Source organism: Bufo bufo, chromosome 3, assembly GCF_905171765.1.
Source record: "Bufo bufo chromosome 3, aBufBuf1.1, whole genome shotgun sequence".
NCBI lineage: Eukaryota > Metazoa > Chordata > Amphibia > Anura > Bufonidae > Bufo > Bufo bufo.
The window spans coordinates 92,481,029-92,498,964 of record NC_053391.1 but is presented as its reverse complement, the minus strand read 5'-3'; positions in this window follow the sequence as shown (position 1 = coordinate 92,498,964).

Sequence of the window (17,936 nt, the reverse complement as noted above, 5' to 3'; positions counted from 1 at the left end):
GGTCTTTCGCTTGAGGTAGCAGATCTCCGTAAAACTGTGTCTCAGTTTCAGGTGACCGGTTCTGCTGGCGTTCATGGAGTTTGTTCCGAGCCTAAGATCTCGCTTCCGGATACGTTCTCCGGGGGTAGTGAGAATTTTGTTCGCTTTAGAGAGGCTTGCAAAGTCCATTTTTGCCTACTTCCCCATTCCTCTCGTGATGAGGAGCAGAGGGTGGGGATCATCAACTCGCTGCTCAGGGATAGCTCTCAGTCTTGGGCCTTTCCGCTGCCGGTGGGGGCACGGCCCCTCCGATCGGTGGATGAATTTTTTGTAGCCCTGGGGCAGATATATGATGACCCGGATCGTATTGCTCTGGCTGAATCTAAACTGCGTCTTTTATGCCAGGGTAAACAGTCCGCAGAGATATATTGTTCTGAATTTCGGAGATGGGCAGCTGATACTATTTGGAATGATGCTGCACTCCGAAGTAAATTTTGCCATGGTCTTTCGGAAAGATTGAAAGATGCATTTGCTTTTCATGAGAGACCAGCCTCGTTAGAAGCCATGTCTCTAGCTGTTCGTATTGACAGGCATCTTAGAGAGAGAGAGGAGACTACTCCTTCCTGTCATATTCGGCCCAAGGACAGTGGGGGTGTCTCATTCAGTGCGCAGAGGATTCAGCTCTCAGAGGAGGGTTTGTTTCTGTTGTGGGGGTATAAATCATTTGGCTAATGTTTGCCCCTCTAGGAGATTCATGGAGTTTTCTGAGGGTAATAAAAAAAATAAAAAAATAAAAAAAAACTCTAAAAACTTTCCATTTGCTACTATTGGCAAGGTTGATGCGGAAATTGAACGCATGGTTTCCAGGTATGCACTTTGGAAAAGGATATACCTGTTTTTGCTATCGATTCCACTCCACTTTCTCAAAGATTGTTAAAGGGCATAGTTCACAATATCCTTTTGACTGTGGGTGATGCTCATATTGAGATGTCGCGAAAATATAATTTTTTGTTCACGAACGCGAACGCGATTTTCCGCAAATGTTCGCGAACTGGGCGAACCGCCATAGACTTCAATAGGCAGGCGAATTTTAAAACCCACAGGGACTCTTTATGGCCACAATAGTGATGGAAAAGTTGTTTAAAGGGGACTAACACCTGGACTGTGGCATGCCGGAGGGGGATCCATGGCAAAACTCCCATGGAAAATTACGTCGTTGACGCAGAGTCGGGTTTTAATCCATAAAGGGCATAAATCACCTAACATTCCTAAATTGTTTGGAATAACGTGCTTTAAAACATCAGGTATGATGTTGTATCGATCAGGTAGTGTAAGGGTTACGCCCGCTTCACAGTGACAGACCAAACTCTGACAGACCAAACTCCCCGTTTAACGCACCGCAAACAGTCCATTTGCACAACCGCAAACTCCCCATTTGCACAAGGTTGGATACCAAGCTAGCCATGTCCCGTTCCTTGTCCTCACTGACGTCATTGAAGGTCTCTTCCTCCACCCAGCCACGTACAACACCAAGGGTCCCCGAAAGGTGACAACAAGCCCCCTGGGACGCCTGCTGTGGTTGGTCTTTCACCTCCTCAAAGCCACCTTCATCCTCTGACTCCTCTTCTTCAGACTCCTCTCTCTGCATTGCCGCAGGTCCAGCAATCGACGACGACAAGGCTGCTTTTGGTGGTGATGGTGACCACAACTCTTCCTCTTCATGCTCGTCTACGGCCTGATCCAGCACTCTTCACAGGGCACGCTCCAGAAAAAACGCATATGGGATGAGGTCGATGATGTTGCCTTGGGTTTGACTGACCAGGTTTGTCACCTCCGCAAAAGGACCCATGAGCCTACAGCCATTGTGCATGAGCGTTCAGTAACGCGGCCAAAATATACCCAGCTCCGCAGAGGCTGTCCTCTTTTTTTTTTTTTTATTAAAAAAATCTGTTCTTACCAGTTTAATCTCTGTTTTGTCCCCTATCAGGGGCCGGTGTGGTGTATGGAATAGATTTTAGGAACCGGGAGATGGAAAAAGATGCTTGGTCGGTTCTCTTACTTCCAATTTGGGGCACTGCACGTGCGCCGTGCAATGTACTGTGCTACCCGATATGAGTGGTATGTTAAGTAGAGATGTCGCGAACATAAAATTTTCCGTTCGCGAACGGCGAACGGGAATTTCCGCAAATGTTCGCAAACGGGCGAACCGGGGAACCGCCATAGACTTCAATAGACAGGCGAATTTTAAAACCCACAGGGACTCTTTCTGGCCAAAATAGTGATGGAAAAGTTGTTTCAAGGGGGCTAACACCTGGACTGTGGCATGCCGGAGGGGGATCCATGGCAAAACTCCCATGGAAAATTACGTAGTTGACGCAGAGTGTGGTAAGTTAAATTCGCAATTTAATAGAACCTGTATTAATCGCATTGCGATTACAACTTAGATCTGAGTTCCTAATGGTTGTATTGCTAGAATATAACGAAGATTGAGAATATAGTGCTATATTCGTCAGTTCTAGCAATACAACCATTAGGAACTCAGATCTAAGTTGTAATCGCAATGCGATTAATATAACCTGTATTAATCACATTGCGATTACAACTTAGATCCAGTGGCTTTGCGAGGGAGGTGCGGTGGGTACGGGCCGCACCGGGTGACACCAGTCTGATGGGGTGTCACCCGCGGCCTGCCAGTGCAGGAGTTCTCACTCACAAGTTCAACTTCTAAACTTCACAAGCAAGCAAGCACGTCGTGCCGTCACGTGGTAAAGGGGGACGGGGGTGTGACTCACTGCAGCCTGGTGAGTGGTGGGGCGCCACGGCAGCTGCCCTGCGGGAGTTTCTGGTGCTGCAGGTTAATAACCTAACCCCATTAATAAATTACTGGTGGATTATTATAGAGACGGCCCCAGGCCAGGAGACATAAGGGGTCGGGTTGAACTGTGGGCTGGGGCCACCCGGCCACATTTACTAATCTTTGCTCAGGGGGGCCCTCATAAATATAGACCCACATAGTGTGGACTGGTCATTTTTACTAAGGAATATAGTTTAAACGTTTATGTGCAAAAGAGAAAATAAGAAGTCAGCTCCAATCAGTCATCTGAAGGCAATTGGACTGTGGCATGCCGGAGGGGGATCCATGGCAAAACTCCCATGGAAAATTACGTCGTTGACGCAGAGTCGGGTTTTAATCCATAAAGGGCATAAATCATCTAACATTCCTAAATTGTTTGGAATAACGTGCTTTAAAACATCAGGTATGATGTTGTATCGATCAGGTAGTGTAAGGGTTACGCCCGCTTCACAGTGACAGACCAAACTCTGACAGACCAAACTCCCCGTTTAACGCACCGCAAACAGTCCATTTGCACAACCGCAAACTCCCCATTTGCACAAGGTTGGATACCAAGCTAGCCATGTCCCGTTCCTTGTCCTCACTGACGTCATTGAAGGTCTCTTCCTCCACCCAGCCACGTACAACACCAAGGGTCCCCGAAAGGTGACAACAAGCCCCCTGGGACGCCTGCTGTGGTTGGTCTTTCACCTCCTCAAAGCCACCTTCATCCTCTGACTCCTCTTCTTCAGACTCCTCTCTCTGCATTGCCGCAGGTCCAGCAACGGGGGTGTGACTCACTGCAGCCTGGTGAGTGGTGGGGCGCCACGGCAGCTGCCCTGCGGGAGTTTCTGGTGCTGCAGGTTAATAACCTAACCCCATTAATAAATTACTGGTGGATTATTATAGAGACGGCCCCAGGCCAGGAGACATAAGGGGTCGGGTTGAACTGTGGGCTGGGGCCACCCGGCCACATTTACTAATCTTTGCTCAGGGGGGCCCTCATAAATATAGACCCACATAGTGTGGACTGGTCATTTTTACTAAGGAATATAGTTTAAACGTTTATGTGCAAAAGAGAAAATAAGAAGTCAGCTCCAATCAGTCATCTGAAGGCAATTGTCTATGCTGTGAAGATACGAGATGTGCAGCACCTGAAACTACGGATACTGGAAGCCTGTGCTAGCATTTCTCCTGCGGTGTTGCTATCAGTGTGTGAAGAGTGGGAGAAGAGGGTTGCATTGTCAATCCAGCACAATGGGCAGCACATTGAACACATTTTATAAGTGGTCAGAAACTTGTAAATAACTCATGAAAGAATAAAGTTACGTTAAAGGGGTTATCCCATCATAATGATCACTGTTAAATCTGTTAATGATTTGACAGTGATCATTTTTGTAAATATACTTTATTAACAAATTCCCACCGATTAGGAGAAAATTCATCCCCACTTACCTCATTGTTGTGACTCGGTCTCCCCTGGTTACGACCACCGCTCTTCCGCAAAATCCCGATGGTCGCGCTTGCCCAGAAGACTTCTTCTTTTCTCCCGGCCGGGCCACTCGCTGTCCTGAACGCGCACGCTGCCGCGCATGCGCGGCGGTGACTTCTTCCCGGCCAGAATAGTACAGAGCTGCGAACGCGCACGCCGGCTCTGTACTATACTGGCCAGAAATAAGTCACATTGCGCATGCGCGGCAGCGTGCGCGTTCAGTCCAGCGTGCGGCCCGGCCGGGAGAAGACTTCAATCAAGATGAAGCCCGCCCCCAGCCAGAATCCAGGAAGTGAACGCGCGGTGGCAGCAGGTAAGTATGAAACTGCTAAGTGGGATAACCCCTTTAAAACCAAGCACACCATTGTTTTTCTTTTGAAATTCCCAATAAGTTTGATGTGTCACATGACCCTCTTCCTATTGAAAAAACAAAAGTTGGATTCAAAATGGCCGACTTCAAAATGGCCGCCATGGTTACCACCCATCTTGAAAAGTTTCCCCCCTCACATATACTAATGTGCCACAAACAGGAAGTTAATATCACCAACCATTCCCATTTTATTAAGGTGTATCCATATAAATGGCCCACCCTGTATAATCTAGAAAATTCTGACCTGGAGAAACAAAAACTGGGAGTACGATATAAACCTGAACATTACATTTAAAGGGGTATTCCCATCTTAGACAATGGGGGCATATCGCTAAGATATGCCCCCATTGTCTGATAGGTGCGGGTCCCACCGCTGGGACCCGCACCTATATAGAGAATGGAGCGGGGGGCGCTGTGGCTGGAGGACCCCAGATTTCCTGGGGCCCGTCCACCACCAAGCGCTAATCCCCGCCTCTCCCATAGAAGTAAATGGGAGCGTGCCGCGCATGCTCCCATTCATTTCTATGGGGCAGGCGGCAATAGCTGAGCCAGCGCTCAGCTATTTTCGGCGGCCCCATAGAAATGAATGGAGGGCGGCTGCACATGCGCAGTGCGCCCACCTTTATTTTTGGGGCTCCGTTCTCGATATAGGTGCGGGTCCCAGCGGTGGGACCCGCACCTATAAGACAATGGAGGCATATCCTAGCGATATGCCCTTATTGTCTGAGATGAGAAAACCCCTTTAATGTATTCCTGAGGAGGTGCCTTCCTACAACATAGAAAAAACTGAAAAAGGAAAAAAGAAGGAAAAAAAGGAAAAAAAATAAGAAAAAGAAGAGAAACATTCACATTCTCAGTATTATACAGAGACCATATAACATCGAGTGACCGATCTGTTATCGCAGTTGGAGAACATATTATAACTGTCCATCCTTTTCCCCCTCTCCCACATACCCACAAACAAAATGATTAGACATCTTGTTTATACCCTGACCCTCCACTGTATGGCGTCAGAGGGTACTACGTCATCACGATCCCTTTTGAGACGGGGCCTGCTGAACGGACATGCGGCGGCCCACGTGGGGGGTGGATCAGCGTTGACGATATCCAGTAAGTCGGTAGGGACGCCACCACACTATGTACCAACTGGAACCACCAATGGTGAGCTGATGCAATGTATTACATGATCTAAGATACACAGCTGTGACTGTGTTAAATGATGAGATATCAATTATGTTTTTAACTCACGATGCACTGGTGACTTTATTCATCATAAGCAATTTATGTGGGATCGCACTATATATGAACTTTAATGATCACTGAATTTAAATATATGTTGTCACTTTTATGTTCAAGAATCATGTTTTATATGAATTTTGGAGTTATTCTGACAATTGATCAGTTACTTAACCACTTCCCATCTGGGCCATTTGCCCCCTTCCTGACCAGGCCAAATTTTGCAAAACTGACATATCTCACTTTATGTGGTAATAACTTTGGAACGCCTTTATTTATCCAAGTCATTCAGAGATTGTTTTCTCGTGACACATTGTACTTCATGATAATCATAAATTTGAGTCAAAATATTTCACCTTTATTTATGAAAAAATCCCAAATTTACCCAAAAATTTGAAAAATTCGCAATTTTCTAAATTTCAATTTCTCTGCTTTTAAAACAGAAAGTGATACCTCATAAAATATTTATTATTTATCATTCCCCATATGTCTACTTTATGTTGGCATCATTTTGGAAATGTCATTTTATTTTTTTAGGACTTTAGAAGGCTTAGAAGTTTAGAAGCAATTCTTCAAATTTATAAGAAAATTGCCAAAACCCACTTTATAAGGACCAGTTCAGGTCTGAAGTCACTTTGTGGGGCTTACATAGTGGATACCCCCATAAATGACCCCATTGTAGAAACTACACCCCTCAAGGTATTCAAAACCGATTTTACAAACTTTGCTAACCCTTTAGGCGTTCCACAAGAATTAAAGGAAAATGGAGATCAAATTTTTAAATTTCACTTTTTTGGCAGATTTTCCATTTTAATCAATTTTTTTCTTTAACACATCGATGGTTAACAGCCAACAAAACTCAATATTTTTTACCCAGATTCTGCGGTTTACAGAAACACCCCACATGTGGTCATAAACTGCTGTATGGGCACACGGCAGGGCGCAGAAGAAAAGGAACTCCACATGGTTTTTAGATGCCATGTCCCATTTGAAGCCCCCTGATGCACCCTTACAGTAGAAACTCCCAAGAAGTGACCCCATTTTGGAAACTAGGGGATAAGGTGCCAGTTTTATTAGTACTATTTTTGGGTACATATGATTTTTTGATCATTCATTATAACACTTTATGGGGCAAGGTGACCAAAAAATTGGTTGTTTTAGCACAGTTTCTATTTATTTATTTTTACAGCGTTCACCTGAGGGGTTCAGTCAAGTGACATTTTTATAGAGCAGATCGTTACGGACGTGGCGATACCTAATATGTATACTTTTTCTCATTTATTAAAGTTTTACACAATAATAGCATTTTTGAAACAAAAAAATTATGTTTTAATGTGTCCATGTTCTGAGAGCTATAGTTTTTTTATTTTTTGAGAGATTTTCTTATGTAGGGGCTCATTTTTTGCAGGATGAGGTGACGGTTTTATTGGTACCATTTTGTGGCACATACGCGTTTTTGATCACTTGGTGTTGCACCTTTTGTGATGCAAGGTGACAAAAATTGCTTGTTTTGACACATTTTTTTTTTTTTTTTTTTTTACGGTGTTCACCCGAGGGGTTAGGTCATGTGATATTTTTACAGAGCTGGTTTTTACGGACGCGGCAATACCTAATATGTATACTTTTTTTTATTTGTTTCACTTTAACACAATAATAGCATTTTTGAAACCAAAAAAATGATGTTTTAGTGTCTCCATGTTCTAAGAGCTATAGTTTTTTTATTTTTTGAGAGATTTTCTTATGTAGGGGCTCCTTTTTTGCGGGATGAGGTGACGGTTTTATTGGTACTATTTTGTGGGACATACGCGTTTTTGATCACTTGGTGTTGCACTTTTTGTGATGCAAGGTGACAAAAATTGCTTGTTTTGACAGTTTTATATTTTTTTTTTTTTACGGTGTTCATCCGAGGGGTTAGGTCATGTGATATTTTTATAGAGATGGTTTTTACGGACGCGGCAATACCTAATATGTATACTTTTTTTTATTTTTTCTATTTTAAATTTTTTTTTTTCATTCCTTACTTGGGGACTTTTTTTTTTTTACATGTGAAACTTTATTTTATTTTTTTATTTTCAACCTTTTATTTTTATTTTTTTTATTTTACACTTTTCGTCCCCCATAAGGTCATACAAGACCTCTGGGGGACATTTACTTCACTTTTTTTTTTTTTTTTCACAGTTGATTTCTCCTGTAACTGGGGCTGACATAGTTGCCCCAGTTACAGGACAAATGCACCCCTAGAGAGGCTGTACAGCAGCAATCCTACGCTGTACAGCCTCACAGCAGGGCTGATCGAGGTCTCTGAGAGACCTCACACAGCTCCTGCACACTCCGGTCACGGCGGTCACATGACCGCCGGGCCGGAACAGGAAGCGCACAGCGCTTCCTTCTCTGCAGACACAGCGCTCGGTGAGCGCTGTGTCTGCAGCGATCCGGAAGGCAGGGACACCTGGGCACTGTCCCTGCCTTGTCTTAGGGTTGCCCTGCTGTCACTGACAGCGGGCAACCCGATCAGCAGCTGCATGATTAGCGTGCAGCTGCTATTTCTGAAAAGACGTTTTAAAACGTCCGTTCAGAAATAGACGTCCACCCATAGGACGTTTATATCCTATGGGCGGACGTGAAGCGGTTAACAATCATGTCACTAATTACTAGTTAATGATGTAGAGGGGTATTTATAGATGATCTTGTCACTACTACATTGCTTGACAAAGGCCTCATCATGCTGGGCTGAAACGTTTCCTTGGGAATAAACGGGTCTTCACCCTTTCACCACAATTGGAGTGCTGTCTCACTTTTTGTTTATTGGATTTATCAGTGGAAGTAATACCTATCTCCCCTGAGGATTTGCATCCAGCTCCACATTGTCTAACTGTGCTGCTGTTTTCTTTGTAATTTGACATCTTGTTTATAGCTAGTGATGGACGAACATCTGTCAGGACGGTTCGCGAACGCGATCAAGCAAGTTCACGGCGGGTCCCATTCATTTTAACGGCAGGCGAACCTGAAAAACCTTTAGCTTATATAATTACTAGAAGTGCACAAATAGTCCCACAACATGGACAGGGACATACCAGATGTATAATTCGAATTTGTGATCTCCATTTATAATTTTTTTCAATGCGAAATATCGGCAATATAATTTTCGCGTACGCGCATGCGCAAATGCACTATACAGTACCCAAATGCACTATAAAGAAAGTATATTGGTATATAACACCCCGCTTCAATCAGTTTTTTTGGGGGGGCAACTGGTATATCACACCAGTAGAAATTATTTGTTCCAATAACGCTTGTCCCCCTATATACCTGCAGTATCGCAGCAGAACCGCACACAACTGCCGCACAATACAAATGCACTATAATATACTTTTTAACATAGAAAGTATATTAGAACATTGTACAAGGAAGGCAATCCATTAGAATATACATAAAGATAAAACATAACCTTTAATAATTTTACTATTCACACGTCCGTAAGTGTTTTGCGGATCCGCAAAACACGGACACCGGCAATGTGCATTCTGCAATTTGTGGACCGCACATCGCCGGCACTATAATAGAAAATGCCTAATCTTGTCTGCAAATGCGGACAAGAATAGGACATGTTCTATTTTTTTGCGGAAACGGAAGCACAGATGCGGAAGTGTGGATCCGCAAATGCGGATGCGGACAGCACATTCCGGCCCCATTGAACATGAATGGGTCTGCACTAGAGTTGAGCGGACACCTGGATGTTCGGGTTCGACAGGTTTGGCCGAACTTGAAAAAAAAGTTCAGGTTCGGGACCCGAACTTGACCCGAACTTGACCCTGAACCCGAACCCCATTGAAGTCAATAGGGATCCGAACTTTTGGGCACTAAAATGGCTCTAAAATAGTCCTGGAAAGGGCTAGAGGGCTGCAAAAGGCATCAAAATGTGCTTAAGAGCATGGCAACTGTTCTGCAAACAAATGTGGATAGGGAAATTACCTAAAATAACATAAAATACTGAAAAGGAGGTTGGGGGCGCTGTAGGTTGACGTAGCGGTGTAGGTGAAAGCGGCGGTGAAGGAGGAATAGGTAGCCAACACTGATTTGTGTTATTTTTTATTTTTAAATTGGGGTATCCCCCAAAATATTGGGACATATAACAAAATAAAACAAAGAATAAGTGCACTTGAGTACAAGAATGGATGGTTGAGGCTGGTATAAATGTCTATTCTGCGCAAGGTACGGACAAGTCCTGTGGGATCCATGCCTGGTTCATTTTAATAAACGTAAGCTTGTCCACATTGGCTGCGGCCTGTGATAATGCTCTCCGCCATGCTAAACACACGTTCACACTATACACTGGCTGCAGGGCAGGTCAGCACCTCCAAGGCGGACAAAGCTTTTCCACATTTGGGCCATGCTAACCCTGCCTTCTCAGGTGCTGGCGGTGCCCCAGCTGCGTTGGTGACCTCTTCCTCCTCCTCTGCCTTTGCCTTGTGCTTCCACTGTGCCCCCGCTGTCAGGTGGGAATGCTATCATCAGCGTGCGTTTGTAGTCGCGCATCTTCCGATCAGTAACAGATGTTTTCACTAAATTTTGTTCCCTGTCAGCAATGCAGAGCAGGGGTTCATTCACGGCAAAAAGGGGTACATGTCACCCAGCAATACAACAGAGAATTTGGAGAGATTTAGGCCCATGTCACCCATGCACAGCAGGGGTTTGTATACGCCAAAAATTGTAAAGTGTCACCCGACAATTGAAAATAAGAATTTTTTTCAAATAAGGGCACTAAAATTGCTACTTTTTAAAATTAAAATGGCTCTAAAATAGTCCTTGAAAAGGCTAGAGGGATGTAAAAGGCAGTAAAATGTGTTTAAGAGCATGGCAACTGCTTTGCAAACAAATGTGGATAGGGAAATAACTTAAAATTAAATAAAATAGCTAAAAATTACAACTCTGAGAAGGATATGGAGTCGGAGGTTGAGGAGGCGGTGAATGTGGTGTTGTAGGTAGAGGCAGCAATGGAGGAGGAGCAGGTAGCTAACAATGTTTTATTTTTATTTTTTATTGGGGTAGGTAGCCCCCAAAATATTGGGACGAATAAAAAAAAAGAAAACAAAGAATCATTGCACTTGACTTGAGTTCAAGAATGTATGTTTGATGGTGGTATAAATGTCTATTCTGAACAAGGTACAGACAAGTCTTGTGGGATCCAAGCCTGGTTCATTTTAATGAACGTGAGCTTGTCCACGTTGGCTGTGGACAGGCGGCTGCGTCTGTCTGTAATGATGCCTCCTGCCGTGCTAAATACACGTTCAGAGAGTACACTGGCTGCAGGGCAGGCCAGCACCTCCAATGCATACAGGGCAAGCTCTGGCCATGTGGACAATTTGGAGACCCAGAAATTGAATGGGGCAGAACCATCAGTCAGTACGTGTAGTCGTGTGCACAGGTACTGTTCCACCATGTTGTTCAAATGCTGCCTCCTGCTAACACGCTCCATATCAGCAGTTGAAGCCGGTTTATGCGGCGAGGTGACAAAGCTTTTCCACATGTCGGCCATGCTAACCCTGCCTTCTGAGGTGCTGGCGCTGACACAGCTGCGTTGGCGACCTCTATCTCCTCCCCTGCCTTCGCCTTGTGCTTCCACTTGTCCACCGGCGTCAGTCGGGAATGCTCTCAGGAGCGTGTCTACCAGCGTGCGCCTGTAGTCGCACATCTTCCGATCACGCTCCAGTGAGGGAATTAAGTACGGCACATTGTCTTTGTTACGGGGATCCAGCAGGGTGGCCACCCAGTAGTCAGCACACGTTAAAATGTGGGCAACTCTGCTGTCGTTGCGCAGGAACTGCAGCATGTAGTCGCTCATGTGTGCCAGGCTGCCCAGAGGTAAGGACAAGCTGTCCTCTGTGGGAGGTGTATTGTTTGCGTCCTCCGTATCACCCCAGCCACACACCAGTGAGGGGCCCGAGCTGCGTTGGATGCCACCCTGCTGTGAACATGCTTCATCCCCATCCTCCTCCTCCTCCTCATCCTTCTCCTCCTTGTCCTCCAGTATTGGGCCCTGGCTGGCCAAATTTGTTCCTGGCCTCTGCTGTTGCAAAAATCCTCTTTCTGAGCCACTTCTAAAAGACTGGCCTGAAAGTTTTTGAGATGACCCCTCTTCCTCCTCCTCGTCCTGGGCCACATCCTCTTCCATCATCGCCCTAAGTGTTTTCTCAAGGAGACATAGAAGTGGTATTGTAACGCTGATAACGGCGTCATCGCCACTGGCCATGTTGGTGGAGTACTCGAAACAGCGCAACAGGGCACACAGGTCTCGCATGGAGGCCTAGTAATTGGTGGTGAAGTGGTGCTGTTCCGCAGTGCGACTCACCCGTGCGTGCTGCAGCTGAAAATCCACTTTGGCCTGCTGCTGCTCGCACAGTCTCTCCAGCATGTGCAAGGTGGAGTTCCACCTGGTGGGCACATCGCATATGAGGCGGTGGGAGGGAAGGCCGAAGTTATGCTGCAGCGCTGACAGGCAAGCAGCAGCAGGGTAAGAAAGCGCGCACAGACGGCCCGCACTTTATGCAGCAGCTCAGATATGTCGGGGTAGTTGTGAATGAATTTCTGCACCACCAAATTCAGCACATGCGCCAGGCAAGGGATGTGCGTCAAACCGGCTAGTCCCAGAGCTGCAACGAGATTTCGCCCATTATCGCACACCACCAGGCCGGGCTTGAGGCCCACTGGCAGCAACCACTCGTCGGTCTGTTGTTCTATACCCCGCCACAACTCCTGCGCAGTGTGGGGCTGTCCCCCAAACACATCAGTTTCAGAACGGCCTGCTGACGTTTACCCCTGGCTCTGCTGAAGTTGGTGGTGAAGGTCTGTCGCTGACCGGATGAGGAGGTGGAAGAAGAGGAGGCGGAAGCCGAGTAGGAAGAGGAGACAACAGGAGGCAAAGAATGATGCCCTGCGATCCTTGTCGGCGGAAGGACGTGCGTCAAACACCTTTCCGCCTGGGGCCCAGCCGCCACTACATTTACCCAGTGTGCAGTTAGGGAGATATAGCGTCCCTGGCCATGCTTACTGGTCCACGTATCTGTGGTTAGGTGGCACCAGGAGAGAGATAGTGTGTGGACTCTCATTGCAGTCCTTGGAGTGGAACCTACACTTTCTGAATTATATGATAGCCGCTATGGCACATAACAGGTATATTTAGTGTTAGGAACCCGTCTAACTAGAGATTGCCTTGACGTTCGGCAGACGGGCTCAAATAATTTTGTACAAAACGATTTGCCAAATATCTCTAACTTATTAGTTTAGCATTTACAATTATGTGGTGCTTTGGGATGTGCTGACTGACCCCCTTTTTTCTCTACAGTTTGTGCTGGAGGTGTGGCTGCCTCCTCAGTCGTGCACTCCTGACCAGCTCGTCTGTCCCACAGGGTGATTTTAATTAGTGTTAGTATATAGCTTGGCCTGCTCCCCCTCACTCACTGAAGCCACCTGGCACCAGGAGAGAGATAGTGTGTGGACTCTCATTGCAGTCCTTGGTGACCATGTGGCGCCAGGGGTGGTGTGGAGTGGGCCCGGCGTGCATGCTGGTAACTGCCTTCCCTGGATATAATGGAGGCCATTTTGGCACCGAAAATGACAGAAATTCAGGTGGGCCCAGCATGTGAGTTATATGATAGCCGCTATGGCACATAACAGGTCTATTTAGTGTTAGGAACCCGTCTAACTAGAGATTGCCTTGACGTTCGGCAGACGGCTCAAATAATTTTGTACAAAACGATTTGCCAAGTATCTCTAACTTATTAGTTTAGCATTTGCAATTATGTGGTGCTTTGGGATGTGCTCACTGACCCCCTTTTTTCTCGTTAGGTGGACCTTGCCACAGATGGCGTTGCACAGTGCACACTTGATTTTATCCGATACTTGGTTGTGCAGGGAGGGCACGGCTCTCCTGGAGAAGTAGTGGTGGCTGGGAACGACGTACTGTGGGACAGCAAGCGACATGAGCTGTTTGAAGCTGTCCATCTCCAGCAGCCTGAATGACAGCATTTCAAAGGTCAGCTGTTTAGAAATGGTGGAATTCAGGGCCAGGGATCGAGGGTGGCTAGGTGGGAATTTACGCTTTCTCTCAAAGGTTTGTGAGATGGAGAGCTGAACGCTTCCGTGTCACATGGCGGAGATGCTTGGTGACGGAGGTGGTGTTGTTGGTGGCACATCCTCTGTTTGCTGGGCGGCAGGTGCCAATGTTCCTCCAGAGGCGGAGGAAGAGGCCGAGGCAGCAGCAGAAGAGGGAGCAGGAGGGGCCTGAGCCCTTTCTTGGTTTTGAAGGTGCTTACTCCACTGCAGCCCGTGTCTCGCATGTAGATGCCTGGTCATACGGTATTTGTGGCCTAAATGTGACACTCACTTAAGTACGTCTTATCCCAGATGTGCAGTATATCAGAGGCTTTTTTCACCCCAGTAACCAAAAAGGCGTATTTCTGGCCTAAATGTGACAATCACTTATGCATGTGTATTCACAGATGTGCAGTATATAAGAGGTTTTTTTCACCCCAGTAAGAAAAAAGCAGTATTTCTGGCCTTAATGTGACAATCACTTATGCACGAGTAATCACAGATGTGCAGTATATCAAAGGCTTTTTTCACCCCAGTAAGAAAAAAAGCTGTATTTCTGGCCTTTATGTGACAATCACTTATGCACGTGTAATCAGAGTGTCACTACCAGAGCTTTGGGACGTTCTCACAGCTCTGTTTCTCCACCCCTGTGATGATGTCACTACTAGAGCTGTGAGGAGTTCTCACTGCTCTGTTTACTTTTGGTTTCCTTCCTCCCAGCTGTTCCTCATGCGTTTGATTTCCCTCTCTTTATATCACCCCTCCTCCTATTGTAGGGCGTGGATTATAGTTCTCATTTCAGTTGTAGCTCTTGCTTTAGTATCTTCACTTGTAGCTATCAGTTCACTGGACCTGTGTTCTGCTGCAGCAAGCACTCCGGATATTGCCAGCTGTCCTTGGATCCGTCTTCTCTGCGGCTGCAACACCTTCAGCTAAGTGTACAGACATTGTTGTGTACCTGATTATTTTCTGACTGGATCTGAGGTGGCCACGGTTCCCTCCATATACTGAGTAGGGCACCGGTGGCCGTGCCCCTTCCACTATTGTAGGGGTTACAGTGGTCATCAGTCTTAGGCACGTGGGCATGCCTCGTTCCGCCATTTGGATCCGGGCATGTGCTTTAGCAGAATAGGGAGAGCTTTGAGGGTCTGACAGGGGTCACCCTTTATCCTCCCTAGTTTGGGTCCGGTCAGTAGCTCTTTTACTGTGTATACTATTGTTGCTCACATATTGTTGCTTTTTTCACCCCAGTAATAAAAAAAGCTGTATTTCTGGCCTTTATGTGACAATCGCTTATGCACGTGTAATCAGAGATGTGCAGTATATCAGAGGGTTTTTTCACCCCAGTATGCCAAAGCCGGATTTCTGGCCTTAATGTGACAATCACTTATGCACGTGTAATCACAGATGTGCAGTATATCAGAGTTTTTTTCACCCTAACCAAAAAGCTGTATTTCTGTCCTAAATGTGACAGTGACTTATGCATGTGTAATCACAGATGTGCAGTATATCAAAGGGTTTTTTCACCCCAGTAAGAAAAAAGCTGTATTTCTGGCCTTAATGTGACAATCACTTATGCACGTGTAATCAGAGATGTGCAGTATATCAGAGGGTTTTTTCACCCCAGTAAGAAAAAAGCTGTATTTCTGGCCTTAATGTGACAATCACTTATGCACGTGTAATCAGAGATGTGCAGTATATCAGAGGGTTTTTTCACCCCAGTAAGAAAAAAAGCTGTATTTCTGTCCTAAATGTGACTGTGACTTATGCACGTGTAATCACAGATGTGCAGTATGTAACCAAAAAGCTGTATTTCTGTCCTAAATGTGACAGTGACTTATGCACGTGTAATCACAGATGTGCAGTATATTAGAGGTATTTTTAACCCTAACCAAAAAGCTGTATTTCTGTCCTAAATGTGACAGTCACTTATGCTTGTCTAATCCCAGATGTGCAGTATTATAGAGGGTTTTTTCACCCCAGTAAGAAAAAAGCTGTATTTGTGGCCTTAATGTGACAATCACTCATGCACGTGTAATCACAGATGTGCAATATATTAGAGGCTTTTTTCACCCCAAAAACCAAAAAGCTGTATTTATGGCCTAAATGTGACAGTCACTTATGCTTGTCTAATCCCAGATGTGCAGTATATTAGAGGGTTTTTTCACCCTAATTAAAAAGCTGTATTTCTGTCCTAAATGTGACAGTGACTTATGCACGTGTAATCACAGATGTGCAGTATATCACAGGGATTTTTCACCCCAGTATGCCAAAGCCGTATTTCTGGCCTTAATGTGACAATCCCTTATGCACGTGTAATCACAGATGTGCCGTATATCAGAGGCTTTTTTCACCCCAGTATGCCAAAGCCGTATTTCTGGCCTTAATGTGACAATCACTTAGGCACGTGTAATCAGAGATGTGCAGTATATCAGAGGGTTTTTTCACTGGTGCACTATCTTTGCATAAAATGGCTACCGATCAGGTATTGCTATTGATGAAATGAAGAAAAAAAAGTTAGTTTTCAGCAGTAGTTTGCTCAGAGCAGACTTAAAAAGATTGTGCACTGCACCCACAAAACACATTTGCTGTAGATCACTGAGTACATAAACCAGTTCTTGATAAGATTGCTCCCTGATCTCTCCCTCACAGCAGCTGCAGCCTCTCCCTACACTAATCCGAGCAGAGTGACGGGCGGCACTAAGTGACTCCAGCTTAAATAGAGACTGGGTCACATGCTGCAGTTGGCCAATTACAGCCATGCCAATAGTAGGCATGGCTGTGATGGCCTTTTGGGGCAAGTAGTATGACACTTGTTGATTGGCTGCTTTGCAGCCTTTCAAAAAGCGCCATAAAAATCGCCGAACACCGAACCCAAACCCGAACTTTTACGTAAATATTCGGGTTCGGGTCTGGGTGCCGAAAAACCTAAAGTTCGGTACGAACCCGAACTTTACAGTTCGGGTTCGCTCAACTCTAGTGTGCACCCGTTCCACAAAATTGCGGAATGGATGCGGACCAATTTTGCGGACGTGTGAATGGAAAAGATATCCCTCAAAATGAAAATAAATTGCAGACAAGATTAGGCATTTTCTATTATAGTGATGGCGATTTCCCTCAAAATGAAAATAAATTAAATTATTAAAGTTAAAGGGGTTCTGCACTTTGTTTTAACTGATGATCTATCCTCTGGATAGATCATTAGCATCTGATCGGCGGGGGTCCTGGGTGAACAGAGCTTAGCCCCGCTCACGCTAGTTGATACTAGTCGTGACTAGAGTTGAGCGAACACCTGGATGTTCGGGTTCGAGAAGTTCGGCCGAACTTCCCGAAAATGTTCGGATACGGGATCCGAACTCGACCCGAACTTCGCCCCGAACCCGAACCCCATTGAAGTCAATGGGGACCCAAACTTTTCAGCACTAAAAAGGCTGTAAAATAGCACAGGAAAGGGCTAGAGGGCTACAAAAGGCAGCAAAATGTAGGTAGATCCCCTGCAAACAAATGTGGATAGGGAAATGAATTATTAAAAAATAAATAAAAATTTACCAAAATCAATTGGAGAGAGGTCCCATAGCAGAGAATCAGGCTTCATGTCACCCACCACTGGAACAGGCCACTGTCAGATATTTAGGCCCCGGCACCCAGACAGAGGAGAGAGGTCCCATTGCAGATAATCAGCCTTCATGCCATAGCAGAGAATCAGGCTTCATGTCACCCACCATTGGAACAGGCCAGTTTACGATATTTAGGCCCCTGGCACCCAGACGGAGGAGAGGTTCATTCAACTTTGGGTTGCCCCGCAATATAATGGTAAAATTAAAAAAAGAGGATTGAATGAAGTACAAGAATATATGGTTAAGGGGAGGTAGTTATAAATGTCTAATCTGCACAAGGGATGGACAGGTCCTGTGGGATCCATGCCTGGTTAATTT